Here is a 10,325-nt window from a genome sequence, read left to right as displayed (position 1 = left end):
TGGTGTATCAAAAAGTTTACACATATCGAACGATCGTTTACTCTATGCAACAGCTACCTGAGCAGAACAGAAACACGTATAGAGAAACGTTAAATAAAATGGAATGAATGAAACTCATCTTTCCAAAAAATCTATGATACCTGATTCCCCTCCTTTACATTCTTAACAAGGCAAACCGAAAAACCACCCGCAGAATGGGTTGATTGCGGTTAACGAAATTGCGATAGTGGTTAACAAACTGTTTATTAAGAATTGTCATCCAATGCTCGATCGTTAGCTACCTCTCCAAAGGGATGGAAACTAACGCGTACAATTAAGCTAGTCCAGATAAGTGAATTACGCCGGTGGCCAGGTAACGAAACGTGTTTCTAGCGACGCGAATTCACGGAGCGATGTCTCGGAATTGCAAACAATCAAACGGAAAGTTATACCTCTGTTAACAAAGTTTGGTATACTCGAACAAGGCAGCATCTGGAATTCTGATAAATTTTCATATTCTCAAACAACACTTTGTTGGTCTTCAACGTTTGGTCTACAAAATAATTGCTAAAACAAAAAGGCATGATATCTTGACTATTGTATTATTTAGCAGGCAACCTCATTAACCATCGCTAAAATTACCCAAACAAACAGAATTCGGTATTAATTCCCTGATGAACAGAGTCGGGATGCTGCTGCGAGTGGTAGTCGCGCAACTTTGGCGTGAATCCCGCATATAATTTCCGCGTACCGAATTTGGAAACGGGTTCAGAAAGAACGATGGTACGCGACTCGCGGAATAAGTAGTATCGGTGAAATATGGTCCCGACGGAATCGTTTTTACTGGTGCACTTTATGCGCACCGGAGACTGCCAAAATTTCCCCCGTTTCTCCACATGGCTGCGCATCAAGCGCGAAACAGAGAGGCGAAGATCCAACGAGAATTCAATGAAGACTCTGTATAGCTATTGGGATGACGATGGTAACTAGCGATGCGTGACGACATGAGTGAAAGAAATCTTACAAATATTTCAGAACTGTAAATTACGATGTAATTACATCTATATATAGTAAGTTTTACGAATGTAAGTATTAACTTCCCAGAAATTGAATGGTAAAAGATTCCACTGAAGAATTTTAGTGAAACTTTGTTTTGTAAGTTAATACTAAAAAATGAAATTTACGAAAAATGGTACTATAATAGTGTTTCATATACATAAATGTATATTAATCCCATGTGATACTCACTGTATAGGGTGATCCATAAGTCATTTTTCAGAAAACAGTTTTTGGACTCTTATTTATACGACCTTTTTTCAGCCTTAGACAGAATGGAATATGCTACCAAAGTAGGGCCACCTATTTCGGTATCACTCTATATATTTCAGAGCCATAATGTATAAGTTTCATTCTGAAATAATGAGAACACCAGCATTCCCCTACTTAAATGGACCTGGCCAGACTCGGACACACTCCAGAGGTGACTTAATCATTATCAAAACTCGCTTACTGTTCTCCTAGGAAACTTGAGATCTGAATGTAACGAGACTTGTAACTTGTACAACCTGCTACCACGAACGTGTACCTAGGATTTGTTCTGGGAACGAACCGTCTGTTTAATCGATGTTTAACGATTGAAGCCCATAGAACTCGAAAGATGGCGAACTTACCACGCGTATCTCTTCGAGACAAGGTTTCTGAAGTTCTTTCGAGTAGTTAAGATTTCGGGCTCGCACCAACGATTTGTTTCCGAAGTTGTTCGCCTCACGAGTTCGCAAATATCGGTGATTCAGGAGCAACGTGCGGCTACACGATTGAATACGATTACAGGAGGCCGCCGTGATTTATGGCAGCACCTGGAAACGTTCTTTGCACCCGACTTATGTGTTGCATGAGTGGTTGCGAGAAAACCATTTCCACAGATATCTACTTGCGGCGGTGGTAAGTTGGCTAGCGAATGGCACAGGAATAAAAGAGATACTCTACAGATTCTGCGTGATTCTAGAAATATTACTCTGGTAGTAGAATTATGTCTACTAATTAGTAACGAATCCCTAACATCATACATACATTCTTGTTCAATTATCGAAATAAAAGAACACCTTGGCTCGTTGACATACTTGGTGTCAGTAAAAGTGGTCCTTAGTGATTCTAGTATAATTTATCAAATCCGAATTCATCTGTCCAGCTCAACACGGTACTTCTAACTATAATATTACTGCGCTAACAGCTGGCAACTTACTAGGAACATTATTCAATTGATGATGGAAGAGAGTACACTACAAAGCTCATAAAAATGTAGTTTAAAAATATTATTAGCAACTGGCTTAGGAATTAGCTTTTTGGAGAAAAAGTGACTCCCAAATGGGAATTTTTCACAACTTTAACTACTAAAGCGTTTTTAAATAAATACAAAGAGCTCTTCGTCATAAAATGTGTTCAAAGCGATGTGCTGACAAGTAATATTACATGTATATTTCTTTCCAAAGGATAAACTTTTATCTGCTTGTCTGTTTCCTGATTTATTGTCTCACTCCAGTTGGAGTCTACGTTTATCTACATTTTATAAACTGTCTTATGCATAATAGTTTATATAACCACTTGGATGAGAAAGAGCTAAATTCAGCTTTCACGCTAACAATTTGCGTTTGCTTCCTCCAAGACTAGGAGCAGACAAAATAAAAGAATACTTTTAAGGAAACATGTGGGTATCATGGGTTTCGTATCGAAACAATACTGTAGTTCATTTTAAAATATTAAAAGACATGACTCTGCTTGCTGCAATTATCTTCCACAATGCAATTAGTATATAGAGTTGAAATGGTTACACTAAAAGGGAATATTACCTTAATATGAATCTCTGTTAAGAGGCGAGAAGTGAGATAATGGCTTCCTGGTTACAAAGGGAATACTTGTCGGTCGCACTGTTAATTCGAGATAAAGCATACTCCCCGCTGAATCGTTAGGCAATACATACACATGAGCGTGTATCATACCTGGACCGAGCTAACACACGGCAAGTGAGATTATTTTACATCGGAAAATAACCGCGTAGCTGGTCGGGAAAATTAGGTTCAGATCGTAAAGACGAATCAAGCAGATAAGAAACTGTAATTTAGAATGAAGTAGCTAGGCGCAAACACTTCAGCAGTAATCAATGCTCATCGATGTATAGAACGACATATTTTATATTATTTGTTCCTTTTCCATTGTGAACTTCTTTCTTCCTCATCATAATATGACTTCATAGCTTCAAATAACTATGGCTAACGAATTCTCTTTTCTTTCACTGCATATACTTCGACTAATACGATCTATAGTACTTAAATTACGAGTCCTTCTTCAACTCGAATCTTCGACTGTCTGCGACATCGTTACTTTTCATGACGGAAGGAACAAGGCGTTCAAGATTTGCAATTGAAATGTACTAATTAAGTTATAGGAACAGAGGACATCCGTTGGAATAGGATCATCGAATCTCTGCAGATGAAGGGCGAAACGATGCGAAAAATACGTTAATGAGCCTGCGAGAATAATATCGAAGTAAAATTGAATCGAAGCTTATTCACTGTTTCTTGAATCGAACAATAGTGGCTAAAAATAAATGGCATGATTTTAATTGGTGCTATTGTAGATATGGAGTTATAAGACCAGTGTAGTGGAAACGTCCAAAAATATCAGGAAATGTTAACACAGCATACAGTATCTATTCTCACTCTGAGAAAGTGATGTTTCGTGCTGACATTTCCGGATTGTGGTTGGTCCTCGACAATTGAAGCTTTTTGCGAGCTTCGCCGAGCGCTTTTAGTAGAGTTCTCATACGCAATAGATGGGAACAGTTGAATTTGCACTTTGCCCTCACACGGTCGCGAGGCGTTTATCGTTTTAACGGCTAGAGAAGTGGTGCGAACCGGAAGCCGTAGTTGAAATAAGGGCCACCACAATGTGTCCACTTTGCGATAAATTATAAGGGCTGTCTAGCAAACTCTGTGACAGACCTATTTCGTTAAAAACATTTTCCTTCCATAATAAGTTCTCGCGCGAAACTGCACATAGTCTGTATGAATTACAATGAAGTAAACGGATTTTCGGTCACAAAAATTCTTAGAGAAATGACAGAAACACGGCTCTGCAGAGGCGAACGATTTGAAACAAAATGACACAACCATTCGGAACGCCGAGTTTTCCTTGAAGAACTTCCAGTAAATCGAACATTCAGTGAAATTCTGGGAAGTCTGCCAAGTTCCAAAGAATTTAAAAGTTCGCGAAAACTTAGAGATCTCACCAATCATAGGACCTGTTACCCTTATACAATATTAAAGATACTTACAAACAAACGTACCACGTAAGTTTGGGAAAGAGGAAACTGAGAATAACAGTTTATCTGTGATTGAGGGTGCAGCTGATGATATTCAGTGTTATTTCCTATATTAATCACTGACAAAGAACACCGTCAATTGGTGATAGAATAAAATTGTTTATTAAAAAGAATAAACCTTCTTGTCTGTTGTTGCAGGTCAAAAGCTCCCACGTTAACTGTCAGATATCAGTCTTGAACTTTATTAAATAAAAAACTCTAATATTTTTTTTAATTAAAAAGACTACATACATTTCAAAATATTTCAGTAGATACAGTTAAAAACTAGTTGTAAATGGACTCTTTTCACAAAAGTAGAGCAAGCAATTAAAGCAGTTGTAACAGTATTTTTATGATAAATTGCATTTTCATGAGTCTTGTAGTATACTTTCTCGATTCACGGAGCAATTAGTGCATTTCCATCATGAAGTAAATACAGTACCCAGTGAAAACAAACTTTTAACCCCTTATATGCATACTACCATCACTGTAATGGCTTTTCTTCAGATATTCTTTAAGAACAAAATGACATTATAGAGGCTTCCCATGAGACAAATGAAGTTTTTGGACGAAGAATAAGTAAAAATATTATAACTTATTCAGCTGTTATTAATTAATAACATAATGTAGATATGACTAAATACGTATCTAACAACATCGAAATACCTATCATGGTACTAACAGCAAGAAAGCTGTCTCTGCACAACGATATGTACACCTTCAAGCCCAGATCAGTGCCGTAGCGTAAGGGTTATTCACAAAAGTCATAAAGAAAATATGATAACAGCTCTATATTTTATTCTCGTATCAATGTACACTTATTAAACTATAATGTTCAATCAGCAGTAAGTCTGGTCCGCCTGAACGAGTCTAAAAGTCATACAATAACTTTAGTCACAGGCAGCCCCGTGGCACAATTGTGACAATGTACGGGATTCCATAATAGATGAGGTCGCGTTGTTAAGAATCGGAGGAAGAATATGCGATCCGAAATCGAATCACCGTGCCAGGGGATCTCGGCAACTCGCGCCGAGAGATTTCCATATCCCGCAGCCATCTTCGACCGACAATATCCCCCCAGCTCGTGACTTTAGGCAGTCGTGAAGTACCATGACCGGACGGTTCAAGAGACGTTTTATTTCGACATTATAAGCTATTTCACGTTGAAATGGGACAAATGGAATTGCAGACCCCATCTAGTAGCGATCTGGCATGCCGCTGCTGGTTCAGCCGGTGAACCAACTTGCCAGAACTCGTTTCGATCCAACTCGTGAATATGATTCTCGCAAAATTAAAATGTTCGCCTCGTCGATCCTTCCACCTCTACCTCTTAAACAGCTATTGGAATCTTAAATTTTTCAAGATGTCCCAGCCTTTAGATAACATCTTAATCTACCCAAGAGGTAAAGCTTCATTAAATCACGATCGCAATTCAAAGGTAGTAGTTACTTCATTTTTCATCGTCTGTAGTTTACAGGTGGATACTTGTACTGGAGTATACTGACAGTATATTTGGTTACAAAATATGTAGTTTATTTTGCAAGATTTAAATTGAAATATGGAAAATGATAAATATTTGACGCGATCTTTGTACATTTGGAACATAGAAAAAGTCTGCAAAAATTTAGTAAATACTTCCAAATTTATAGTTTAACACATTCGAACCAGTGACCTATATGCTAAATCACGCAATATCTCTCCCCAATGGCCAATGGCACGGCGTTTAAGTCATTTTTAAACTGAAAAGGCGTTGCCGTCCCCTGGGGACAGTTTTGGCAAAATACTCTGGCCTCGAATATATTAACTGTTTGCGGTCGAAATCAGAGCTATACCCGACAAAAGACCTACTACCTTCGCTGCTCTGACAGCAAAAATTAAGGCTAAAAAATTCAAATGTTCAAAAAAGACTTAAAGAAGTATTATACTTGTAATATCTAAATAATAGTATTCTACATCAAAAGTGTAGGTACTTATTATAATAGGTAATGAATAATAGAAAACGGTTTCAGGGATTTACATGTATCACTTAAGTCAATTTAAAATGAGTCGCTTTTGTTCTGTGCGAATTTGTACTTTCGGATAGGAAGTATGAATCATCATTATGTCTGTGTTATGTATCAACGTAAGTTGTTTTACACGAAGCTATCACAAAATCCTTATTGAAGAAATGTCTGATGATTAATAGAATGTCAGCAGAAAACTGGTCATCCAAAGTGCTTTCGTTTTTCAAATCAATGGGCTACCTGTCCCCAACAATTCTCGCTATCTACGACACAATCAGGGAAACGATCGATACGTGCATATATATGTGATAAAGCAGACGCTATCCTGAAAAAGAAGAATTGTCTCTTCTGTAGGATCCACAGCTCGTATGCTTCTGCTCGGTTGATGTTCATTCCCCTCTGTGTCTCCGGGGACAATACGATGCACTCAATTGTTTCATCGGAGATTGTGAAACATGAGAAACTAGCTCGGGGAGCGCGAAGCTGATGCCACGACAAAGAAAGACTCAGCAGGCAAGTTGGACAAGAGGGCGACGCTAAAAGAATTCTCACCCCACTCATGTCTTCCTCCAGCCGTTGCTGAAATCCATTTGACCAGAGGTGACAATCGAATCCATCCATTTTCACATTCCTAAATGGAATTGAACTTTTTGAAACTGTCGCCGTTTTAGTTCGTTTCTATATGCAAATAAGTCGCTTGACAATGTAAAATAATTCTTGACAGAGTACTAAAAGCTCCATTAATTCAAATAGTATCAGGCAATCGATTTCTTAATCAAAATTGCACTAGTGAAAGCCAATTGCTGCAAGAGCTGTTGACTGATCGATTTCTGGTTAAACGGTAACTGTTAAAGCCTAATTGCTCCAGAATCCGTTGGCTAATCGACTTCTTAATCAAGGTTGAACTATAGAAGCTTAATTACATCAATGGGTGTTGGCCAATCGATATCTAGCTCCCCATTGATCTTCTGTCACGTTAGCCTAAACCAAATAAGTTTAGGGCGATAATAAGTGTTTAAACATTAAAAATATCTTGTCTGAAGTATGAAATTCAATATTCTTACAGCCGAATACTTGAGCAGTTTAATTTAAGTTTATAATATTCTAATTGTGGAAATAAAGTTTTATAGATAATTATAAGAATTTTCCTCACTGTCATAGTATTCGAAATCTGATTTATCAAAGTTATTTGATACTTTTTTTTATCACAGGAAAAAATATGTTTTCCCATTGATGTTGAACGATTTCCTATCGATAGCGATATGCAAATAGTAGAATTTTTATACGCGTGTACATAGCTATTTTTCGTTTGCACAGAAAAATCTCCACGCACCGTTTTTTATCTCGACAAAACAACGAAACTTCCGGTTACCGAAGATTTAAATATAGGTTGTCACTAAATCGATCGAATTACGTGCCGACCAGAAAATTCCGAAAATATAGTTTCGTGTTGTACAATATTCGAATAAAAATATTATCCAACCAGCCCTTTTTTGGACCTAATATCAAATAACTTTTTATATCTCATCTCTCTTCGCAAAGCTTCAAAGCACTTTTTGTTACACCTGCTATTATTCTTCTTCACTGAATATTCCATGGATACACAGAACGATTTTAGTTCAGATTTTGCACTATCCACTAGGAAAGAATGCTCTCCAATGTTGATTAATTTTCTTAATCTCCAGAGCACATCTTAGATCCCCTATTCCAACTTTAATTGCATTGGACCCATAGCGAGTAGGAACCAGAAAATTATTCTTGTCTCGTAGGAACCAATTAAAGACTCCACGTTTTTGTCGAGACCAGATAGTCAAACCAGGTTCAAGGAAATCGAAAGGCCGCGCAGATCTATCTACGACAGCTAGCCGCTTCCAATTAACGTCACGTTTCCGTCGGGATCGTTATCCTTATCGGTGGTTCCCCTCAGTCCGCGAAACGATCTAGAAAAAGTTCCACGATTCGCGAGCAAAGGAGCTGCGAGAAACTTGGACCCACTGCCGGGCTGTTCGTAAGCTGGGGGCTACTTCTTATTCCACTTCCGCTTTGTTTTAGGGCAGCTCGGGGAATCGTAAACGGCGGAACTCAAGGGGCTGCTTCCGGATGCGGCTGGTCGCTTCTTTCTTCCGGTAAATCCGTGCCAGGATCCCCAGGACAATTGGGGATAGGAAAGTTCTCGAAGACTGCACCGGTTACAGGTGATACCAGGGCCTTTCTGATCGTGACTCATCGCGTGAAAAGACGATAAGAAGTGTAATAAAAAGGACGTTGTTGGATCTTGGCGTCGGTGTTCCTCGCTCATGTCCTTATAAAAATTCCAATTATGAGTGCATATGGGGAAAACTCTGTACATATAAACACATCCCTTCTGGCATTTAAGGCGCATGCTCTGTACATAAAGACACATACCTATGAGCATAATGCATGGTTTAAGGTGCGTTTATACTACAAGTTATGTATAAGTTCTTTATATATCAATATATAAAACTTTGTTATATAGCATGTAGTGTAGACGAATCTTCACAAAACTTGTTTTAGAACTTATAATTGAAGTTTCGAAAGCATAACTACTTATATTTTAATGAGCAGTTCCTAATTTTTCAAGATTTCCTGTGCGATTTCAGAGCTGACTCGAAATGTCGAAGTAGTTATTGGTTAGTGCTGAATTTGATCCACTTTAAAGTATGTATATTCCATATTTGGTTCGAGAAGATATTAAACACTAATTAATGCTTTATGTAAATGGTATTATTTATACAACTATTTCTGTAACTTTATTTACTAACATCTGTTATTAATAGCATGATTCTGTATTACAATTTTAAATTAAAAAATAATTTAAATTATCTAATCATATTCGAATGCATAGTTTTCGTAATTTCAACCTTATGAGTTAAATTAATTGTATTCATTTATCTTAATTTGTTCGAAGAAACGTGTTAGACAATTTGTATTTCTATTGAACTTCAATATTTTCGTCGACAACTACTGGTTTGTAATAGGAACATAGAATGTTGAAAGAAGTAGTATCACTAGCTTTATTTAGATTTTCTTAGTACATTTGCTGCAGCATTACCAGGATCGCAGAACAGTAGTAGAGTTTGAAGAAAGAACGCAATAAAGAGGTATGCTCGTATTCACTCACAAGCAGATTATGTTGCTCTGTTACTTCTACTCAATCTTTACAGGAACACAGAATAATGGAAATATGTTCCATTACTTAAGTTATATTATCCTGTTGCATCTGCCCCAACATACTGTGAGTGTCAAACATTATGAAAGTTTTTTGTCTACAAAGAATTGTAAAATATTTTCGAAGTATCTCAGTTTGACAAAAACCAAAAGCTAAAGGTTAAATATTCATCTATTTTCTAAGACTATAAAAATTATTTATAAAAGCGAAGTTTTATTTAACATACTTATTTTACATTCTTTATTGCACATTAGTAACTGAACGTTCTTATTCCACAATGGACTATCAGCCGGAAGTTATAAATCAGTGGCCAGTTGCGCTGACCCAGGAGGGAACAATTTCACTGTCTAGCGAAACTCGAGATAGCTACGTAATTTTGTTTTATCTACCAGTTCAATATCTAAATAAAATTGTTCTTCTTTTCTTCTATTCTCTTTGATAAGTCTTCTAAGGGTATGAGAAATTTTACGAAGAAATATTTATTAATCAATGTATTATTACTTTGGTTATAATTTTCTGTAAACAGAAGTTAAACTTTCAATGTAATATTACTCTTTACTGGCAATAAACAGTATGTATGTCTTCAGCACAATTATCTTTATGCATAATCTCTCACTTTAGATTAGTTGCAACCTTCTAGCATAGTTCTTTTACTTTTCCTGCATTTGTCGCTAGATGGTTATATTTGCAACTTCAGAAGAATTCCACTATCAAAAATATTCTTGATACTACGGAAATTCACAAAATGCAAGGAACTCCATTTCCTTCATCAGGAAATATACACCAAGAAACAGAC

This window comes from Calliopsis andreniformis, chromosome 3 (genome assembly GCF_051401765.1).
Source record: "Calliopsis andreniformis isolate RMS-2024a chromosome 3, iyCalAndr_principal, whole genome shotgun sequence".
In the NCBI taxonomy this organism is placed as follows: Eukaryota; Metazoa; Arthropoda; class Insecta; order Hymenoptera; family Andrenidae; genus Calliopsis; species Calliopsis andreniformis.
This window is presented reverse-complemented; position numbering follows the sequence as displayed.